Source organism: Uloborus diversus, chromosome 7 (genome assembly GCF_026930045.1).
Source record: "Uloborus diversus isolate 005 chromosome 7, Udiv.v.3.1, whole genome shotgun sequence".
NCBI classification, from domain to species: Eukaryota; Metazoa; Arthropoda; class Arachnida; order Araneae; family Uloboridae; genus Uloborus; species Uloborus diversus.
In genome coordinates, this window is record NC_072737.1 from 6,419,915 (window position 1) to 6,442,587 (window position 22,673).

Consider the following 22,673-nt stretch of genomic DNA (forward strand, 5'->3'; position numbering starts at 1 on the left):
CTGCTTTTAACCTTCAAGCGATGGATGAAACTTTTTCTCAAGAGCACAGAATGCGGTAATCATTCTTGAACGGGGTAAGTTTTTCAACGTGATTTTAAAATTTAATAATCGTGTTAAATAATGATCTTTGCGAAAAAGAAGTGTTTTGAAAGCATGTGCCTCGTTATTCCAGGTAAAATTGCGACATTAGTATCCAGATAGAATTGTAATAAGAAAATACCATTTTTTGCCATTTAAATATCGTTTTGTAGAGTTCCACACAAACCATAAAAAATCTAACATTGAAAATCCATCTCCATTTAAAAGTGAAGTGAAACATCGTCCGCAAAGAAAAAAAAAAAATCTATATAACATGTATAAAAATGGATGTTGGTAAATGTGTGGGTGTGTGTTCTCTAAGATCACAGAAACTACCCGGCAGATTTGGCTGTAACTTTCACCGTTTGTTCTTTTTGTACTGGGAAGGTTTATAGACTAGTTCGAAAAAAATCTGATAGTTCCTTTTTTATTCCAATTTAAGTCCCAATTTTGGCATAAATGCCTCAATAAGGGGGTGAAAAAAAAAGACTTGCACGTGTTAACATTGTGTCCATTGAAAACGCTGATTTTTCTGCTGAAGATGGCATCTGTTAGAATGTTCTAAGTTGAATAAAAAACGAGTTATTAGCGTTTTAGTTCCACGTTCGAAGGTTTTCATCAACGCAATTCATTATTTAGTGTATCATCTCAACTCCCAGTTGATATCTAGAATTGTTGCATTGTTGAATATTTTTGCGTTTCGTCTGACTGTTCGAGGCTTTTCTAAAGTTAAATCTTAAAGAAACGTTTCCCCACAAGATTCACAAATGGATTTGGTTGATTTTTTTCCCATTTAAATGGAAGTTTAATATACTTAATGTTTTTGAGCAATCACGATTGCTTATTGCTTTCATTTGACTGTTTTTGGCGTCCTATCATTTTATTTTCCCACCGCCACCCTCCGCAGCATCACCATCGACCGGGTCCTCACGACGCTGCTCCTATAGCGAAAGCCGTCTCCAGGTTACATCTATGTCCTATGCACACGCGCATACATACACAACTACACACACACGCACGCACGCGCACACACACACACCTACACACACAAACACATACACACACGCGTACATACAGACACCTACACATACACACACACAAACATACACACACACATACACAAAACTACCCACACATTCATGCCTGCACACAAACACAAATGCCTACACACACATACACATACCCTCTACACACAAACACACACGCCTATATACACACACTCGTGATTGCGAAAAACATAATTTGAATTCAAAATGTCAAAATTCAAATTTTTTTTTTTTTTTTTATTTGTGCTGATTGAACACTTTCTCATTATCCAATCTACCAGCAGAAATCTCGCCAAAATGTTTGCAGAAAGATTTCAGTAGCTGATGCATTTGGCAGCTTTTTCAACTGTCGCTGTTTTTGAAGCCAAAGACTTCGTAATAATGTATCTCAGCTTTCACCATGTAAACAAAATATCGCTATTAAAAGAATCTTTAAAAAAAATTTTAATATGTAAAATAATCCATCAATTAAACTAGGCAAATCCATAAACAGCACAAAACTTCCAATAATTTTTCTTTTTGCACAATTTCAAGCAATCGCCAAATTTTACTAGTAAAACCTGTGAAGTTGACCACCCTTGTAAGTTGACCACCTGTCTAAGTTGACCACTTTTTTCAGGCACGGAATTGGCCCTTATCATATAAATCAACCTTTGTAAGTTGACAAGAAAAGTAGTGAACCGCAAGTGGTCAACTTACACAGGTTTCACTGTACTTATTTTGGAAACATTTCAGATGGAACTGTTTAGCGCCATTTTGTGGTGACCAAAAGTATCCGAGCATCTGGCGACAATATCTCTTAAACGAAAATTAGTAACACACCGTTTTACGGAGGGGGAGCATTATCCAAGGTATCCTAAAACGATTGAAGCAAATCCGGTAACATTTTAAATCGCACCAAGAACCCACAATAATTGAAATTTCCCAAAATAACTAGAGCAAGTACAAAGGGATTACGGGCGAGGCTACATTTTTTTAAACAGTTCGTACCTCAATAGACATACAGAGAAGGTAAGACTCTATGTAAAAAAAAATAAGTATTAACTGATAAATATTTTTAAACAAATGAAGTTTAATTTCATATTTCGGAAAATCTTCAAATTTGTATATGCTTAAATTTCGTGCTTTCGTTTCTAGATGAATACTATTTTGCTCTGTATACTTACTGCTATTTTAGTTTTATGAGTAAGGAAGAAGCTCGATTTTTAATCACGTCAAAAAATTTTTTTTTAAATTCTTGCACTTAAAACAGAAAACAAGTGCAAGTAACGATTGTTTCTCATAATTATTACTGATCCAGGTAACGCCGGTTTTTTTTTTGCTGGTAAATAAATAAAAATAAGACAGTTTATAAAGAGAAAGATGAACAATAAAAATGATTTATTATCACTATTGTGTGTGGCGGCGATTCGGGAGGGGGGGGGGGGCGCACCCCCCCCCCCCCCATTTTTTATAACTCATTTATTTATTCTATTTTCCAATTTAGGAACCAAAACTAGGAATTATAATAAAAGCTGGAAGGTTTTACTTTGTATATCTGTTTACGAAACGTAATTTAACGCAAGCAGCAGCTTTTAATTTATGCATTCACTAGCAAAAATACCCGGCGTTGCCTGGGTCAGTAATAATTAAGAGAAAAAATCGTTACTTGCTTTTGTTTTCTGTTTTAAGTGAAAGAATTTAAAACACATCTTTTTTGACGTGATTAAAAATCGAGTTTCTTCCTTAACCATAAAACTAAAATAGCAATAAGTATAAAGAACAAAGTAGTATTGATTTAGAAACGAAAGCACTATATTTAAGCATATACAAATTTAAAAAACATGAAATTAATCTTCTCATGTTTAAAAAGATTAATCTGTTGATACTTTTTTTTTTTAACATGGAGTCTAAAACCTTCTCTGTATGGCTAATGAAGTACGAAGTGATTAAAAAAAAGTAGCTGCGCTCGTAATCCCCTTATACTTGCTGTAGTTATTTCGGGAAATTTCAATCATTGTGGCTCTTGTTGTGATTTTACCGAATTTGCGAAAGTCGTTTCGGGGTACTTTCGATGATGCTCCCCCATTCTTTCCTTACTTTGTAAAACGATATGATATTAATTATGTTTCTCAGCTTTCACCATGTAAACAAAATATCGCTATTAAAAGAATCTTTAAAAAAAATTTTAATATGTAAAATAATCCATCAATTAAACTAGGCAAATCCATAAACAGCACAAAACTTCCAATAATTTTTCTTTTTGCACAATTTCAAGCAATCGCCAAATTTTACTAGTAAAACCTGTGAAGTTGACCACCCTTGTAAGTTGACCACCTGTCTAAGTTGACCACTTTTTTCAGGCACGGAATTGGCCCTTATCATATAAATCAACCTTTGTAAGTTGACAAGAAAAGTAGTGAACCGCAAGTGGTCAACTTACACAGGTTTCACTGTACTTATTTTGGAAACATTTCAGATGAAACTGTTTAGCGCCATTTTGTGGTGACCAAAAGTATCCGAGCATCTGGCGACAATATCTCTTAAACGAAAATTAGTAACACACCGTTTTACGGAGGGGGAGCATTATCCAAGGTATCCTAAAACGATTGAAGCAAATCCGGTAACATTTTAAATCGCACCAAGAACCCACAATAATTGAAATTTCCCAAAATAACTAGAGCAAGTACAAAGGGATTACGGGCGAGGCTACATTTTTTTAAACAGTTCGTACCTCAATAGACATACAGAGAAGGTAAGACTCTATGTAAAAAAAATAAGTATTAACTGATAAATATTTTTAAACAAATCAAGTTTAATTTCATATTTCGGAAAATCTTCAAATTTGTATATGCTTAAATTTCGTGCTTTCGTTTCTAGATGAATACTATTTTGCTCTGTATACTTACTGCTATTTTAGTTTTATGAGTAAGGAAGAAGCTCGATTTTTAATCACGTCAAAAAAATTTTTTTTAAATTCTTGCACTTAAAACAGAAAACAAGTGCAAGTAACGATTGTTTCTCATAATTATTACTGATCCAGGTAACGCCGGTTTTTTTTTGCTGGTAAATAAATAAAAATAAGACAGTTTATAAAGAGAAAGATGAACAATAAAAATGATTTATTATCACTATTGTGTGTGGCGGCGATTCGGGAGGGGGGGGGGCGCACCCCCCCCCCATTTTTTATAACTCATTTATTTATTCTATTTTCCAATTTAGGAACCGAAACTAGGAATTATAATAAAAGCTGGAAGGTTTTACTTTGTATATCTGTTTACGAAACGTAATTTAACGCAAGCAGCAGCTTTTAATTTATGCATTCACTAGCAAAAATACCCGGCGTTGCCTGGGTCAGTAATAATTAAGAGAAAAAATCGTTACTTGCTTTTGTTTTCTGTTTTAAGTGAAAGAATTTAAAACACATCTTTTTTGACGTGATTAAAAATCGAGTTTCTTCCTTAACCATAAAACTAAAATAGCAATAAGTATAAAGAACAAAGTAGTATTGATTTAGAAACGAAAGCACTATATTTAAGCATATACAAATTTAAAAAACATGAAATTAATCTTCTCATGTTTAAAAAGATTAATCTGTTGATACTTTTTTTTTTTAACATGGAGTCTAAAACCTTCTCTGTATGGCTAATGAAGTACGAAGTGATTAAAAAAAAGTAGCTGCGCTCGTAATCCCCTTATACTGGCTGTAGTTATTTCGGGAAATTTCAATCATTGTGGCTCTTGTTGTGATTTTACCGAATTTGCGAAAGTCGTTTCGGGGTACTTTCGATGATGCTCCCCCATTCTTTCCTTACTTTGTAAAACGATATGATATTAATTATGTTTCTCAGCTTTCACCATGTAAACAAAATATCGCTATTAAAAGAATCTTTAAAAAAAATTTTAATATGTAAAATAATCCATCAATTAAACTAGGCAAATCCATAAACAGCACAAAACTTCCAATAATTTTTCTTTTTGCACAATTTCAAGCAATCGCCAAATTTTACTAGTAAAACCTGTGAAGTTGACCACCCTTGTAAGTTGACCACCTGTCTAAGTTGACCACTTTTTTCAGGCACGGAATTGGCCCTTATCATATAAATCAACCTTTGTAAGTTGACAAGAAAAGTAGTGAACCGCAAGTGGTCAACTTACACAGGTTTCACTGTACTTATTTTGGAAACATTTCAGATGAAACTGTTTAGCGCCATTTTGTGGTGACCAAAAGTATCCGAGCATCTGGCGACAATATCTCTTAAACGAAAATTAGTAACACACCGTTTTACGGAGGGGGAGCATTATCCAAGGTATCCTAAAACGATTGAAGCAAATCCGGTAACATTTTAAATCGCACCAAGAACCCACAATAATTGAAATTTCCCAAAATAACTAGAGCAAGTACAAAGGGATTACGGGCGAGGCTACATTTTTTTAAACAGTTCGTACCTCAATAGACATACAGAGAAGGTAAGACTCTATGTAAAAAAAAATAAGTATTAACTGATAAATATTTTTAAACAAATGAAGTTTAATTTCATATTTCGGAAAATCTTCAAATTTGTATATGCTTAAATTTCGTGCTTTCGTTTCTAGATGAATACTATTTTGCTCTGTATACTTACTGCTATTTTAGTTTTATGAGTAAGGAAGAAGCTCGATTTTTAATCACGTCAAAAAATTTTTTTTTAAATTCTTGCACTTAAAACAGAAAACAAGTGCAAGTAACGATTGTTTCTCATAATTATTACTGATCCAGGTAACGCCGGTTTTTTTTTTGCTGGTAAATAAATAAAAATAAGACAGTTTATAAAGAGAAAGATGAACAATAAAAATGATTTATTATCACTATTGTGTGTGGCGGCGATTCGGGAGGGGGGGGGGGGCGCACCCCCCCCCCCATTTTTTATAACTCATTTATTTATTCTATTTTCCAATTTAGGAACCAAAACTAGGAATTATAATAAAAGCTGGAAGGTTTTACTTTGTATATCTGTTTACGAAACGTAATTTAACGCAAGCAGCAGCTTTTAATTTATGCATTCACTAGCAAAAATACCCGGCGTTGCCTGGGTCAGTAATAATTAAGAGAAAAAATCGTTACTTGCTTTTGTTTTCTGTTTTAAGTGAAAGAATTTAAAACACATCTTTTTTGACGTGATTAAAAATCGAGTTTCTTCCTTAACCAAAAAACTAAAATAGCAATAAGTATAAAGAACAAAGTAGTATTGATTTAGAAACGAAAGCACTATATTTAAGCATATACAAATTTAAAAAACATGAAATTAATCTTCTCATGTTTAAAAAGATTAATCTGTTGATACTTTTTTTTTTTAACATGGAGTCTAAAACCTTCTCTGTATGGCTAATGAAGTACGAAGTGATTAAAAAAAAGTAGCTGCGCTCGTAATCCCCTTATACTTGCTGTAGTTATTTCGGGAAATTTCAATCATTGTGGCTCTTGTTGTGATTTTACCGAATTTGCGAAAGTCGTTTCGGGGTATTTTCGATGATGCTCCCCCATTCTTTCCTTACTTTGTAAAACGATATGATATTAATTATGTTTCTCAGCTTTCACCATGTAAACAAAATATCGCCAATCAAAGAATTTTCAAAAGACTTTTTTTACTGTGTTAAATTATCCAGCAACTAAATTAGGCAAATCCATAAACAGCACAAAAACTTCCATTATTTTTCCTTTTTGCACGATTTCAAACAATCACCAAATTTTACTACTTATTTTGGAAACATTTCGGATGAAACTGTTTAAGCGTCATTTTATGGTGACCAAAAGTATCTCAGCATCTGGCGACGATATCTCTGTAACAAAAATTAATATCATATCGTTTTACAAAGTAAGGAAAGAAGGGGGGAGCATCATCGAAGGTACCCCAAAACGACTTTCGCAAATTCGGTAAAATCGCATCAAAAGCCCACAATGATTGAAATTTCCCAAAATAACTAAAGCAAGTATAAGGGGATTACGAGCGCAGCTACTTTTTTTTAACCACTTCGTACTTCATTAGCCATACAGAGAAGGTTTTAGACTCCATGTTAAAAAAAAAAAAGTATCAACAGATTAATCTTTTTAAACATGAGAAGAATAATTTCATGTTCTGGAAATTTGTATATGCTTAAATATAGTGCTTTCGTTTCTAAATCAATACTATTTTGTTCTTTATACTTCTTGCTATTTTACTTTTATGGGTAAGGAAGAAACTCTATTTTTAATCACGTCAAAAAAGATGTGTTTTAAATTCTTTCACTTAAAACAGAAAACAAAAGCAAGTAACGATTTTTTCTCTTAATTATTACTGACCCAGGCAACGCCGGGTATTTTTGCTAGTGAATGCATAAATTAAAAGCTGCTGCTTGCGTTAAATTACGTTTCGTAAACAGATATACAAAGTAAAACCTTCCAGCTTTTATTATAATTCCTAGTTTTGGTTCCTAAATTGGAAAATAGAATAAATAAATGAGTTATAAAAAATGGGGGGGGGGGGGGGGGGGGTGCGCCCCCCCCCTCCCGAATCGCCGCCACACACAATAGTGATAATAAATCATTTTTATTGTTCATCTTTCTCTTTATATTATTTTTATTTATTTACCAGCAAAAAAAAACCGGCGTTACCTGGATCAGTAATAATTATGAGAAACAATCGTTACTTGCACTTGTTTTCTGTTTTAAGTGCAAGAATTTAAAAAAAAATTTTTTGACGTGATTAAAAATAGAGTTTCTTCCTTACCCATAAAAGTAAAATAGCAAGAAGTATAAAGAACAAAATAGTATTGATTTAGAAACGAAAGCACTATATTTAAGCATATACAAATTTCCAGAACATGAAATTATTCTTCTCATGTTTAAAAAGATTAATCTGTTGATACTTTTTTTTTTTAACATGGAGTCTAAAACCTTCTCTGTATGGCTAATGAAGTACGAAGTGGTTAAAAAAAAGTAGCTGCGCTCGTAATCCCCTTATACTTGCTTTAGTTATTTTGGGAAATTTCAATCATTGTGGGCTTTTGATGCGATTTTACCGAATTTGCGAAAGTCGTTTTGGGGTACCTTCGATGATGCTCCCCCCTTCTTTCCTTACTTTGTAAAACGATATGATATTAATTTTTGTTACAGAGATATCGTCGCCAGATGCTGAGATACTTTTGGTCACCATAAAATGACGCTTAAACAGTTTCATCCGAAATGTTTCCAAAATAAGTAGTAAAATTTGGTGATTGTTTGAAATCGTGCAAAAAGGAAAAATAATGGAAGTTTTTGTGCTGTTTATGGATTTGCCTAATTTAGTTGCTGGATAATTTAACACAGTAAAAAAAGTCTTTTGAAAATTCTTTGATTGGCGATATTTTGTTTACATGGTGAAAGCTGAGAAACATTATGACGTAGTCTTCGGCTTTAAAAACAGCGACGTTGAAAAAACTGCCAAATGCATCAGCTACGGAAATCTTTGTGCAAAAATTTTGGCGATCTGCTGGTTGATATGATAATGAGTAAGTGTTCAATCAGCATAAATATCAATAAAAACCATTAATTACATTAAAGTTCCGTTTAATTGGAAAATGATCAGCCAAATCATGTATTATTTGCCAATCTTGTGCAAAAATCATACTTCAAGATTTGACTTGAGAAAAGCCTTGACCAGTTACGAAAAGCAAAGATAGTCAACAATACAACAATTGTCGCTATCGACAGGGAGTTGAGATGATACACTAAATACTGTATTGAGTTGAGGAAAGCCTTTGAACATGGAACTAAAAAGCTCATAACTCGTTTTTTATTCGACTTAGAAATTTGGAACAGGTGCCATCTTCATCAGAAAAATCAGAGCTTTCGATGGAGATATAATGTTAATATGTGCAAGTATTTTTTCATCCCAATATTAGAGAATTTATACAAAAATTGTGTTTTATTGCCCCCCTAAGGGGGTTTTGCCCCCCCATAACGGGACGAAAACTACCCTATGTGTTATTCTGATGCATAAGCTATATTATTGTAAAGTTTCATCAAAATCCGTTCAGTAGTTTTTGCGTGAAAGAGTAACAAACATCCATCCATACATCCATACAGACAAACTTTCGCATATATAATAGTAGTAAGATTGTTTAGATTTTTCTAAATCAATTGTTTCACTTGAAAACATGCCATACTTGTTCAAAGAAAGTATTACCAAGTGTTTGCGACATCTCAAAATACTTTGGGCTAAATAATGTAAGTCTAACTCATCAGGGCCGTACACAAGGGGGGGGGGGTGTCTTAGGATGCCCCCCCCCCCCGAAAAGTTCGGTTTGACACTTAAATGTTCGTTTATATTTAAAAATTTCCAAAAAATATTGTTCCAAAACTCAAATGTCTTTTATATGTATATTAATTGCATAAAACGCTTTCATAATAGATAACCCGACGACTTGAAAATTAACACAAATTGCGCAAAGCTCGGCATGAAAGTTTTTAAACCCTCCCCGAAATTATTTTCTGGTTACGGCCCTGTAACTCATGTATAAGTGTTTATCGGGGAAAGTTATTGTGTACAAAATTCATCAAAATCTTAATAAAAACGCGAGTGAAGTTGCTAGATTCCCATCAACTACCACTCATTTGCTCTGAAAACCAACCCGAGAAAAATCTTGTACACCTCTCTCTCTCTCTCTCTTTTTTTTCAATTTTTTTGCTGCCGCTAAAAGTGCTATGGCTTTTAGATGTTTTTTTTTTTTTGCCCCCGTCCCCCACTTCCCAGTCCCAATCGCCGGCTCTGCTTAATATCTGTTCATTACACCCTATCGTAACTCTTAGGCTGAGGAAAGTATAATATACATCAATGCTAAAATACAGAAGAATACCCATCCCCTCCAGGGAAAAAAAAATTCAAAGTTAAATACTGTTACAAATCCTGTAAATAGTAATTATTGTAGTAACGTAACCTGTAAATAGTTTCCCGTAATGAATATACAACCCCTTTTCATTCGGCTAAAGTATACGACCCCCTGTTTTCTTTTCTTTTCATTGATAAAATTTGATAACGGTCTACGCATTTCGAGAAGAGGTAAGAATGTTGTGGAAAATTCTTCGATGTTTATAAAAGCGTCCTGCGTGATAAAGAGGGGAGTTTCGATTCAGATTTCGAACTGAGAGCGTATTTGCTCTGTTTATAGCGAGGCATTTCGCTGTGTTCTTTTCGTATTTGGAAGTAAATACGTGTGTAACCGTTAAGTTTACGGTGTTGTGTGATAATTGCTTAATTGCTGATGAATAATTTAGCAGTTGTTAACGATTTCTCCTGTACATAGTGTAAATAAAGCTCCTGTGTTTTTATCAAGAACTGTGTCTTCATTTCAAGAAAGTTGGAAGTCTCGCCGAATCCGTTACAATACTATAACAAGTTGTACGGAAAAACGTACAACTTGTCCCGTACGTATGAATAAACTAGCAGAAATACCCGGCGTTGCCTGGGTCAGTAATAATAGGGTCGTTTCCAAAATTTTGAAAGTATTTTTTTTTTTCTGAAAGAGCGTGCTTAAAAACATAAGATCTGACCATTTTTTAAATAATTTGTTCAAGTTTAATGTTTTAAAAAAACAAATACTTAAATCGGTGCGCTTTCATTATTTATACTTCTGCCGGATGACATCACAAATGATGAAATGTCGTTTAGTGTTGCCACTCACAGAGCTAAATATTTAATTCGCATCTTTACTCACGTGTATTGGCAACGATATGGTTGATCACAAGAGTAGAGCGCAATTTTAATTCGCTTCTTGATTATCATAACGTGGAAACGTGGTGAAAGATGCGGCAAAGTGCATCATTTGTGACGTCATTAAGACCACGCCTCGTTTGAAAAATCTGACATTAAAAAAAAATTAATTACAAAATAACCGTTGGGAAAATGAAATTATTTCCGGATCCAAGTTATTGTTATTATTTTTTTGCTTATTTTATCAATTTCAGTGACTAAAAGTACTACTTTTGACTGAAGGAAACCACCCCATTGTAAGAAACAATCGCTACTTTCTTTCGTTTTCTGTTTTAACTGAAAGAACTCAAAACACACCGCTTTGACATGATTAAAAATCGAGCTTCTTCCTTACCCATAAAAGTGAAATAGCAATAAGTATAAAGAACGAACGAATATTCATTTAGAAACGAAAACACGAATTTAAGCACATAAAAATTTGAAGAATTTTCAAAATATGAACTAACAAAAACAAAGATCACTAAAAAAACCGTGTGCTTTATTTAATTAAATAGTACACACACACAAAAGAAAATAAAAGCTCTCTATTATGTTTCTTTATGGGTGCAAAAAGTAGTGTTTCCAAATGTTTAAGTGACTTTAAACTCATGTTTGCTCCGGAGAGACCTTGATTCAAAATTTTCATTATGATTACTTTTAATATTGCTGTTGTTAGGCAAAAATTTTTTGTAACCATGGGTTTTATATTCGCAACTCCAGAGCTCGAATACGCTACCTTGCGGTGGTTACCAATACTAAAGAAAAAGGTAAAACATTCCATTCCACGTCTTTTCTTTGGGGGAAATTAAAGGCTTCAAGCAGTTTGTGATGTTGTAATGTAATTTCAGAAGAATAGAAAAGAAAGCTCCTCACAAATACAATGAAAAGTTACTGTGTAAAAATTTGTTTTAACTTTTTCATTCGCCATAAGACAGTGGCTGCTGCGCCCCCCCCCCCCCATAGTTTTTTAAAGTTGCGAATTTAATCATTTAATGGGGAAATTACATGAAATTTATTGTTTTCCACCATAACTTTTTAAAACTAAGTTTTTAAGGAATAAATTATAGCCTAAGTTGTTCCCTGATAGTGTAGCTATCTATTGTGAAAAAATGGTTAAAATCCGTCCAGTAGTTTTGAAGTTTATCCCGGACATCCGGACAGAGATTAGCCCTTTATGTATAAAGAAGAGGATGCAATTCCTAAGAAAGCAATATCATGCTTGCTCCAGAGAGGCCTTGATTCAAAATTTACATTACGATTACTTTTAATATTGCTGTTGTTAGGCAACGAATTTTCGAAACAATGGGTTTAATCTTTAATTATTTGATGTGGAAATTACATTGCATATACTGTTTTCGATCACGACGTTCTTAAACTAAGTTTTTTAGCAATAAAGTATAGCTTAAGTTGTTCCCCGATTTAAAAAAAAAAATGTAGCTATCTATGGTGAAAAAAATGGTTAAAATCCCTCCAGTAGTTTTGAAGTTTACCCCGGACATCCGGACAGAGATTAGCCCTTTATGTATAAAGATGAGGATACAACTCCTAAGAAAGCAATAAATGTCATGCTTGTCCAGAGAAGCCTTGATTAAAAATATTAATTGTGATTACTTTTAATATTGCTGTTGTTAGCCAACGAATTTTCCTAACAATGGCTTTTATATTTAATCATTGAATGGGGAAATTACATGAAATTTACTATTTTCCACCACAACTTTTTAAAACTAAGTTCTTTAGCAATAAATTATAGCCTAAGTTGTTCCCTGATAATTTAGCTATCTATGGTGATAAAATGGTTAAAATCCGTCCAGTAGTTTTGAAGTTTAACCCAGACATCCGGACAGAAGTAGTCCTTTATGTATAAAGATGAGGATACAACTCCTAAGAAAGCAATAAATGTCATGCTTGCTCCAGAGACGCCTTGATTTAAAATTTACATTATGATTACTTTTAATGTTGCAGTTGTTAGGCAACGGATTTTCGAAACGATGGGTTTAATCTTTAAACATTTGATGTGGAAATTACATGACATTTACTGTTTCCGATCACGACGTTTTTAAACTAAGTTTTTTAGCAATAAAGTATAGCTTAAGTTGTTCCCCGATTAAAAAAAAAAATGTAGCTATCTATGGTGAAAAAAATGGTTAAAATCCCTCCAGTAGTTTTGAAGTTTACCCCGGACATCCGGACAGAAGTAGTCCTTTATGTATAAAGATAAGGATGCAACTCCTAAGAAAGCAATAAATATCATGCTTGCTCCAGAGAGGCCTTGATTCAAAATTTACATTATGATTACTTTTAATGTTGCAGTTGTTAGGCAACGGATTTTCGAAACAATGGGTTTAATCTTTAAACATTTGATGTGGAAATTACATGACATATACTGTTTTCGATCACGACGTTCTTAAACTAAGTTTTTTAGCAATAAAGTATAGCTTAAGTTGTTCCCCGATTAAAAAAAAAATGTAGCTATCTATGGTGAAAAAAATGGTTAAAATCCCTCCAGTAGTTTTGAAGTTTACCCCGGACATCCGGACAGAAGTAGTCCTTTATGTATAAAGATAAGGATGCAACTCCTAAGAAAGCAATAAATATCATGCTTGCTCCAGAGAGGCCTTGATTCAAAATTTACATTATGATTACTTTTAATGTTGCAGTTGTTAGGCAACGGATTTTCGAAACAATGGGTTTAATCTTTATACATTTGATGTGGAAATTACATGACATTTACTGTTTTCGATCACGACGTTTTCAAACTAAGTTTTTTAGCAATAAATTATAGCCTAAAATGTTAACTGATAATGTAGCTATCTATGTGGAAAAAATGGTTAAAATCCGTCTAGTAGTTTTGAAGTGTACCCCGGACAGAAGTAGCCCTTTATGTATAAAGATAAGGATGCAACTCCTAAGAAAGCAATAAATATGCTTGCTCCAGAGAGGCCTTGATTCAAAATTTACATTATGATTACTTTTAATGTTGCAGTTGTTAGGCAACGGATTTTCGAAACAATGGGTTTAATCTTTAAACATTTGATGTGGAAATTACATGACATTTACTGTTTTCGATCACGACGTTTTTAAACTAAGTTTTTTAGCAATAAATTATAGCCTAAGTTGTTCCTTGATAATGTAGCTATCTATGGTGAAAAAATGGTTAAAATCCGTCCAGTAGTTTTGTAGTTTACCCCGGACTTCCGGACAGAAGTAGCCCTTTATGTATAAAGATGACGGAATTTCGTTGCTTAAGGAAATTACAACGTTATTTTGAAAAACGAGATGGAATCATGTGTTTGAATAGTGGGAAGGGATTTGAAAAATGTTATGTACCCTTATATGAGAGCAGGGGGGGGGGCAAAATTTTACAAAATCATCCTTGCGTAATTATTGAATTGCCTTTTACCTATAAAGCCTGAATGAATTTATTTTCTCAATCCGAAATGAATAAAATAATTAAATAAATAAAATTAAAATCAACAGCAATAAATTTTAAAAATTAACACTTATTGATATTGAAGAGTTAAAAATGATCACTTGAAGAGTTGAATTGCAATCATGCACATTTTAATATTTTCTTCCTTTATCTTTTCATGTTCAATTGGTTTTGCTTCAAGTTTTTTTTTTTTTTTTTTTGCTTAACTGAAATCTTTCTAGATGTACGCAATGAAATTGCTTCTTTGAATTAATGATGCTGTAGAGAAATCAACAGTTTCAAAAAATTAATATTAAGGAATAGGCTTATTTTATTTTGAAAATGTCAAAATTATCTAGAGTTATATATGATGAAGTAGTATTAGTTTGGGAGTCTGTAAAATATCATTGTAAAAATAAGCAATCAAAATTGTAAATCAAGTTTTTAAATTCAGTTTTTTTTTTTTGATCAATGCTATAAGTAGGAAAAAAAAATCAACTTCTCTGAAAAAAAAAAAAAAAAAAAAAAAAAAAAACTCATACGTGAGTCTAATTTTCAGAAAAACCACATGTGGAAAAAATGTCGTCTGCAGAAATCGTTTGACGTAAGAGCAAACCACTGTTAATATTTTGATACATTCTAGAACAAAAAAGCGTTTAATAATAAAGCCAACATTCTTTTTCTTTTTTGTTGAAAAACACCGGGCGAATAACACTTTGAGAAGTCGCGTTTATTCCCCGAGTGACCTTGATTTTGGCATTCGAAGAGTTGACTTCGAAGTTACAGAATACTTATTCAATCCTTGCTCATCAGGTGTTCCTGTTGTGCAGCACGTTCCTGCCGGCATAGTGAGTACTACTTTGAAGTTTTCGTTAGGTAATTTAGATTACACTGTTTCTACGTTTATTTTTGTGTCGGAAAGGTTAACTGAGCTTTCTGTGGCGTTGGTTTGAACTGGTTGGTTTGAAATAATTTGAAGTCATCATGTTATACAGTAGACCCTCGTTTTACGCGGGGATTACGTTCCACGGAAATGCCGCGTAAATCGAAACCGCATAAATTGAGACTTAATAGTAGTGTTGAAATAGGGGTTAGGTTCCGTAGATAAAAAAAACTACTTTATTCTAGTGATGACTAATTGTATAATAAGTTTAATGTGTACTTACAGTGGCTCCCAAAAGTGTTCGTACACTTTGAAATTTTTTAGAAAAACCAATGTAACTCAAAACTGAATTCGAATATGAAGTTCAATATTTTTTCACATCATTCCTATGTCATTGTAAATAAAACCCTGTAGTTTTTTCAAAATATTGACGGATTTTCTTTTTGAAATGGGTCAGAAAACGAAGAGACAGAGAAATAACACGCCACAAAAGTCATCGTACACTCAAATATTTTCGAATTAATTCATGATTAAAATTATCATATGGCATTTTATTAATATTTTTGCATTGTGTTGACCCTTAAGAGTGATTTGGCTTTACTTTTTTGTTTATTTATTCCTTAATATTGTGCTTATTACTGTAAAATGGCTGGTATTCGTAAAAAACCCACAAACACCATTCAAAATTTGATTTTTTTTTCCCAAAGTAGTGGTAAATTGGTTTGAAATGTCTCTAAATTAGTTAATTTATTTGTTTGTATAGTAAAGTGCTTGAAAAAATGCTTTAAAAAAAGGAATCAGACCGAAAAAAAGGTAAGAAAAGGTCAACCGGCGAAGTTGACAAAGCGTGATCGGAGATTTCAGGTTAAAACATTTATGAAAAATACACATTTGAGTGCTGTAAAAGTTTCTGCAGAGTTAAATGAAACATTTTGCATTTAATTTTCACCTAAAATTGTTCTCCAAGTTCTCTGGTTAGCTGGATTAAATGGGACCTCTTCCCGCAGAAATTTTCTTGGTCGTGCGAAAAACAGAAAGTTTACGCTTTTCGCCGCAAAATCAATGATAAATAAGCTAAAAACGTTTTAGAATCACGCCTTACTTACAGATAAAAATAAATTCAACATTTTTGGTTAAATTGTTGTATAACTGTAAGTAGAAGAAAAAATTAGGAACTTAATCTTAAGAACTTATTTGGATCAGTCAGGGTTGGCTTTCTGCCGGCAGAAACTAGTTTTTGCCGTGCCAGTGGCAGAAACTGGTTAAAACCGGTAAAAACCGGCAGAAACTGGTAAAAACCGGCAAAAACTTAAAAGCGTCTTTAATAACTAAAGTAATTATTAAATGATATTTGTTTAAGTCAACTAAGAAATTAAACTTTATTTCATCATTTAAAAAAATAAAATCCTATGCTAGTGCCCTTAATTTAGTTCAGAAAGGGAACTTTTCAATTGCAGATGCCCGAAAAATTTGGATTAATATTAGAAAGGACGAGAAATAATTCGGGTGCTCAGGAAAGAGGAGTGACATACAGAACTAAACAGGCATTACTGATTGTAATTTGAATGCTTATGTAAGCTTCATCTAAATTGCTTGTGATTGAAATTATCGTGTGCTTCAAGAAGAAAGTGCCCGAATTTTACTTGCCAATATTATTGTACGATATTTTGCCCTTATGTCATAGCTTTGCAAAATAAATTGACCCTATTTCTCGAAACTTATTTTTCCAGTCAAATTTGTACCATTTTTATAGTTACTGCATGGTAGACCAGTTTAGAAAAATATGCACTAGATGAAAGTTTCACAAACATTGCTTGTTCCTTGGTGCATTGCCTCCTAGCTCTTCTGTAGCAAGACTATTCTAAAATTTCTTATTTGTGCACGTTAAATTGAGAAACTGTTTAGATTATAGAAAACTCCTTTTCTAAGAGCCAACAGCAGAGTTAAGAGAATGTCACATTTAAGCTTTAACTGAGAAGATATTGTAATTAAAGTATGCTTTGGGGTTTACAACTAATTATGTTTTTCCATGCATTTTCTATTGTATGTCAGTAATTATTTTTTTGTCATTTTGTGAGTTTTTGCCAGTTTCTGCCACAAATGTGGCAGAAAGTGGTTTTTGCCATGCCGGTTTTAACCGGTTTCTACCAGTGGTTTTAACCGCTTCGGCAGAAACTTGCCAACCCTGGGATCAGTTAATCCGGACGGTGGAGGTTTTCTAGTGTGAGGGTGCAGATCAGCATCAGGACTTGGTAGCTTGTAATTTTTTGATGAAATAATGAATCATGCTGTTCCTTTAAATATTTTAAAAACAAATTTTGAACTCTTAGCTTAAAATTTGGTTATTGGAAACATTTTTGTTTTTTATCAAGATAACGATAAGAAGCACACGGTTTTCAACGTTTGCGTCCACTGCCTCAAAAATTGTCCTTAAGTTTAGAAAATACCCCCTCAGTCTCCAGATTTTAACTTAATGTAACGTATTTAGAGATATCTAGAGGCTAGATTACGAAAATAGGGCTTTAAAACGAAAATAGAGCTAGAAACAGTAAAACTCGAAGTGTGGTTGAACACTTACTCAGAAATTACGCAACAAAAAAAAAGAAAGAAAAAGAATGAAATCATTCCTAGACGTTTAAAAGGTGTTACGAATACTGTATGATATTCCACTAATTAATAACTTAATCAAAAGTTAGATTATTTCATAATATATAGCCATTTTATAAAGTGTACGAAGACTTTTGTGAGATAAAATTTCTGGCACTTTTTGGTTTTTGATTTTTAAAAAATTAAGTTTAAATATTTTTTAAAAACTTTTCATGTAGTTTTGTTAAAAATTGATCATAGATCTTAGAATTAAATACCCATTCCAAAATATTAATTCTAACCAATGGATTGGGGCCTATTTCGTTGAAAGTCGTAGGTGTACGAAGACTTTTGGGAGCCACTGTATATTGATTTTTGTGCACAATATGCATAAAGAAAACAGAAATTAATTTCGTGTTCTGTTTATAAAGAGGAGCTGGCCATCAGTGTTGCCAGATTGGGGGAATTTTCCCCATTTTGGGGAAATCTGGTGCTCTCTGGAGAAATTTTGGGGAAATGGGTTTTGAGGGGAATTCTTTGGGGAAAAATTTTTTTCTTGGGGAAAACCAGAGGAAAAAAAACCTCACGGAAAAAAGAATTTTTTTCGTATTTAGATTTGCGTCAAGAAGTAGTTACATTGTTTGTATCAAACAGCGTTGGTTTAGCTTTGCTCAACTTTATGGAATTCGCATTCCGCATTATGTGGAATATTATGGTATGGAATTCGCATTAATGTTCTGCGTGAGTAACTAGTTGATAAGTGAAACGGGCAAAAATAAGTGTGATGAAGAATGTTTTTGGATAAATATATACAAAAATCATAGTTTAAATGTAAAGCAGAAGCAGAGTAGTAAATGCAAGTAGAAAAAAAAAACACATGAGGCTATTTCTTATCTCTCGGTCAGGCGCTTGTATTTATGACTAGTGGCATCCGCATGGCTTTGCCTGTAGTAGAAAATTAAAAGGTCTTTTGGTTCCCCCGTATATTTACAAATAATGCATGATGAATTTCTCGCCAATTATCTTGCCCACGTTACGGTTCCACGTTATGATAGCTTGGTAATTTACGTCGTCCATCTTATGATAATTTTGCTCGGGAAAATGTTTTTTAAATTGTAATAGAAAAAGAATAAAATCGAATTTTCGAAAAATAGCTTCGAGGTACACACCCTATGCTACAAACTAACTTTGTGCTAAATTTCATAAAAATCGGCAGAATGGTCTATGCGCTGTGCGCGTCACAGAGATCCTGACAGACAGAGAGACTTTCAGCTTTATTATTAGTACAGATAAAGAAAGATAAAGATAAAGAAGAAAAAAAAAAAAAAAGCAAAAATGGGAAGAAAAAAAAAAGTTGGGGAATTTTATAAGAAAACTTGGCTATTTGGGGAGAAAAAAATTTTTTTTCAAGAGACAAAAATATTAGAGGAAGTCGATTCATTTTCTGAAAATATTAGTGGAAAAATTATTTTTGAATTTGGGGAATTTTGGTAGAAAACATCACTTTTTGGGGAAAAATTGGAAGGGAATTGGGGAAATCTGGATTTGACCATCTGGCAAAACTGCTGGCCATGATAGTCTGTTGGCAGTGAATAAGAATTTTTCTCTAAATTCTTTGTAGAGCGTTAACGCATCCATGACCACTTGCGTCATTTCCATGATAGAATCTTCCTTCACTAACAAATCACAAAAATCATTTCTATTGTCTAGGAATGGCTCAAAATTTTCAATGTGAGCGTTTTTGGTTATGTGTCACCGATGTCGGTATCCTCGTTGGTTTTGGCCGCCTTTGTCACTACTAAAAGCTCTTCTAGTGAGTTCTGAACTGTGTGAGTTTAATAACTTTACTTCTGGAAAGAGCTTTGGAACCAATTACATAAAATGGCTCCGGTGGCCCAAGCTCGATGATTAGCACGCCAAAATGCAGCTTATTAAGTGTAATCTGCAATCTTTAGGAGTTTGGATTTTGGAAGAGGGGAAAATTTTATTTGTTTGCTTTGCCGCATCCGCGTAAAACCAAAACTCATCCGCGTAAAATAAAATAAAGGTGTCAAGTCTTAAACCGCGTATAATCGAAACCGCATAAAATAAATCCGCGTAAAATGAGGGTCTACTGTAATTTTAAAACAGTCGCAGTCGAATGAAATATTGTTGTATTGTTTTTCTATATGTTTTCCTTACAAAATGCTTAAGACAAGAGTACAGATATACTTCAAATCTCAGCGAATTTCCTTTCGCTGGATTCATAAAGGAATTAAAGCTTAGAACTATTAGGATTTCTGTGGAAATTTATCATAAAATGTTGTAATTTTCCTGGCAAATAATTGGAAAAATAACATTTTGAAGGGTTGTTATGCAAATTTTCAAACGATTTTTTTTTATCTTAAGTTTTTTTTTTTTGACTGCTTTCAGATTAGTTTTTTTTTTTTTTTTAAATTGAAATATTTCCACATGTACACAATGAAATTGTGATTAGAAATCATCTTGCATAAATTCCTCGCGGATTCAATTTATTGTGGTACAGATTCAATGCAACTTCTTCAATTATTTTTTTTCAGGTAGATAATGTTATATTAATTGCAGTGATATGATTTTTACTTATTTGAATAAAACTGACGTACAATTCTCCTCAAATGAGAAAAATATTCTATGGACCGTTAGCTAAAGGATATTATTTTCCGATAGAATAAAAAGTGTAACGATTTAATAGCAAGATGTATTGAATTGTGACTGATTCGAGCCGCGAAGAATTAATACACTCTTCCAAATCCTTGCTGCAGTGTGAGACGAAAAAGAGAAATAATACATATAAGGTAGATTTTAAATTATCCAAACATCAGTGAATCGAACGCATATTATACAGCTTTGCGAATGAACTTATTGGGATTATTAGTTTGATGTTGAATTTAAATTGTTTGTACTTTGTTATGTATTTGGGAACAAATAGCTACAATTGTTAGATACTTTTGTTCTCCTTTTATCTGTAAAACTTGTAATAGAGCTTATGCTTGATTAGAATTTAAAATGCTTCTTGAATTTTTCTGATAGAAAACTCCCTATTTTGCTCCTAAACAAAAAAGTGTGAATACTAGGAGCAGCTACTCTTATATAAGTCTTACAGAGAAGCAAATGTTTCCTCTCTCGTGCTAAACAGGGAAGAGGGATACAGTGGATCAAAAAAACAATTAAAAAGTAATAAGGAATGCTTTATATTAGTCAGGGGTGCCCAGCTAGAGGAGGGGGGGGGGGCATGGTGCGACTGCGACATTGAAAAATTTAGGGGGGAGGGGAGCTCTTGAGGGACATTTTTCTCTTTTGTAGGGGGGGGGGGCTCTTACACTTGGGGTGTTGCGATATTTAAAGGGTGGGTGAGTCCTTGCTCTTAGGGGGGAGGGGAGCTCTTGAGGGAAATTTTTCTCTTTTGTAGGGGGAGGGTTCTTACACTTGGGGTGTTGCGATATTTAAAGGGTGGGTGAGTCCTTGCTCTTAGGGGGGAGGGGAGCTCTTGAGAGACATTTTTCTCTTTTGTAGGGGGGGGGGGGCTCTTACACTTGGGGTGTTGCGATATTTAAAGGGTGGGTGAGTCCTTGCTCTTAGGGGGGAGGGGAGCTCTTGAGAGACATTTTTCTCTTTTGTAGGGGGGGGGGGGGTCTTACACTTGGGATGTTGCGATATTTAAAGGGTGGGTGAGTCCTTGCTCTTAAGGGAGGGGGTAGCCCTGTATGGCAACACCATGGAGACTAGCCACTGCCATATTTTCATCTTTTAGGGTAACTGTAGCAATTTTTATTTTCGCTAATACTTGGCTAAACCATACAAATTTCATTTTTTTAAAAATTGAAGTTATAAATAATTATTCAAAAAGCTGAAACATTATCAACTGATAAAAAGTTCTTCCTTTCTTTGATGAATTATATGCCACTTTGACTCTTGACAAATTTTTTGTAATGTACATAATACTTACTATATTGTCATAATATTACTGATTTTCGAGTGTCTTTCTCAATGTCCCACTGTATCCCATGCCTTGTCCAAGTAAGCCCGAAGTGGGGCACAGTAGGTCAACTTAAAAGCTTTTGAAATTCAATTTTTTGAAAAAGGGATGTAATGAGTAGAAATTCTTTAAAAAAAAATACATGTGAGCTTTAAAGTTCTGTAATCATATTCTGCAATTAGATTTCTTTAAAACTAAAATGAAAGAACTCGCAAACGAAATGAAAACTGTTCCACTGTGGCCCCTGTCCTTAGGGGCGCCCCGAATTTCAATTTTTAGAAGAGTCGAAATTCTCAATTTTCCACATGGAACTCCAAATTTTGTCGAATGACAAAATATGCAAATAAACCCTCCAAATTTGCCGAATCGTCACACAAAACTTGCCGAATAAGGAAATATTTGGGAGATCAGAGTGACCTATTCCTAAGCTTGCCAGATTTCTAAAGTGTTAAACTGGGACACCAAAATGCCCCCCCCCCCGCTTCGCTAATATTCAAAGGGGCACACATCACTGGCTGATTTTTGGAGCGTTTATAGTGCAATTTTATTTTAATAACCTCAAATTGCTGCCTTAAAGCATCAGTTAGTGAGCTTTTTAATCAGCATCACTTTTTTGACATTAATAAAGATTCTTCTTGACGCTAACATCTAAAATCGAGTTGGCGGGAAAGTTCTCAATGCTATGAATGAATAGTTACTAATTATGAACCTAAAATAGGGGTAATAAAAAATGACATAAGCAGATAAAATTTGAACATTTCACTTCCGAGATGTAAGCATTTACAATTTATTCCAGTTAAAAATATCAACTTTGAATGAGGGATAAAAAATGGAACAATATTTAGATATACTTAGGACTTTTTTAGAGCCTTTTATGGTCCAAAATTCTCACAAACGAATCCGGCATTAATTTACAAGTCAATGATACAAACGATAAAGTATCCTAAAAAAT

The 22,673-nt window shown here is 33.5% G+C and overlaps 2 protein-coding genes across 2 annotated transcripts in view; one reads left to right on the forward strand and one right to left on the reverse strand.

The window, feature by feature from the left end:
* Positions 1 to 22,673, reverse strand: part of LOC129226595 (retinal-binding protein-like) — a 94,163-nt gene that overhangs the window by 64,661 nt on the left and 6,829 nt on the right. The gene's annotated exons all lie outside the window — the stretch shown is intronic.
* Positions 15,032 to 22,673, forward strand: part of LOC129226596 (SEC14-like protein 2) — a 190,630-nt gene continuing 182,988 nt past the window's right edge. The window contains exon 1 of the mRNA XM_054861220.1: positions 15,032 to 15,106. The gene's annotated coding sequence lies outside the window, so the exon portion shown is untranslated. The remainder of the gene's footprint in view (positions 15,107 to 22,673) is intronic.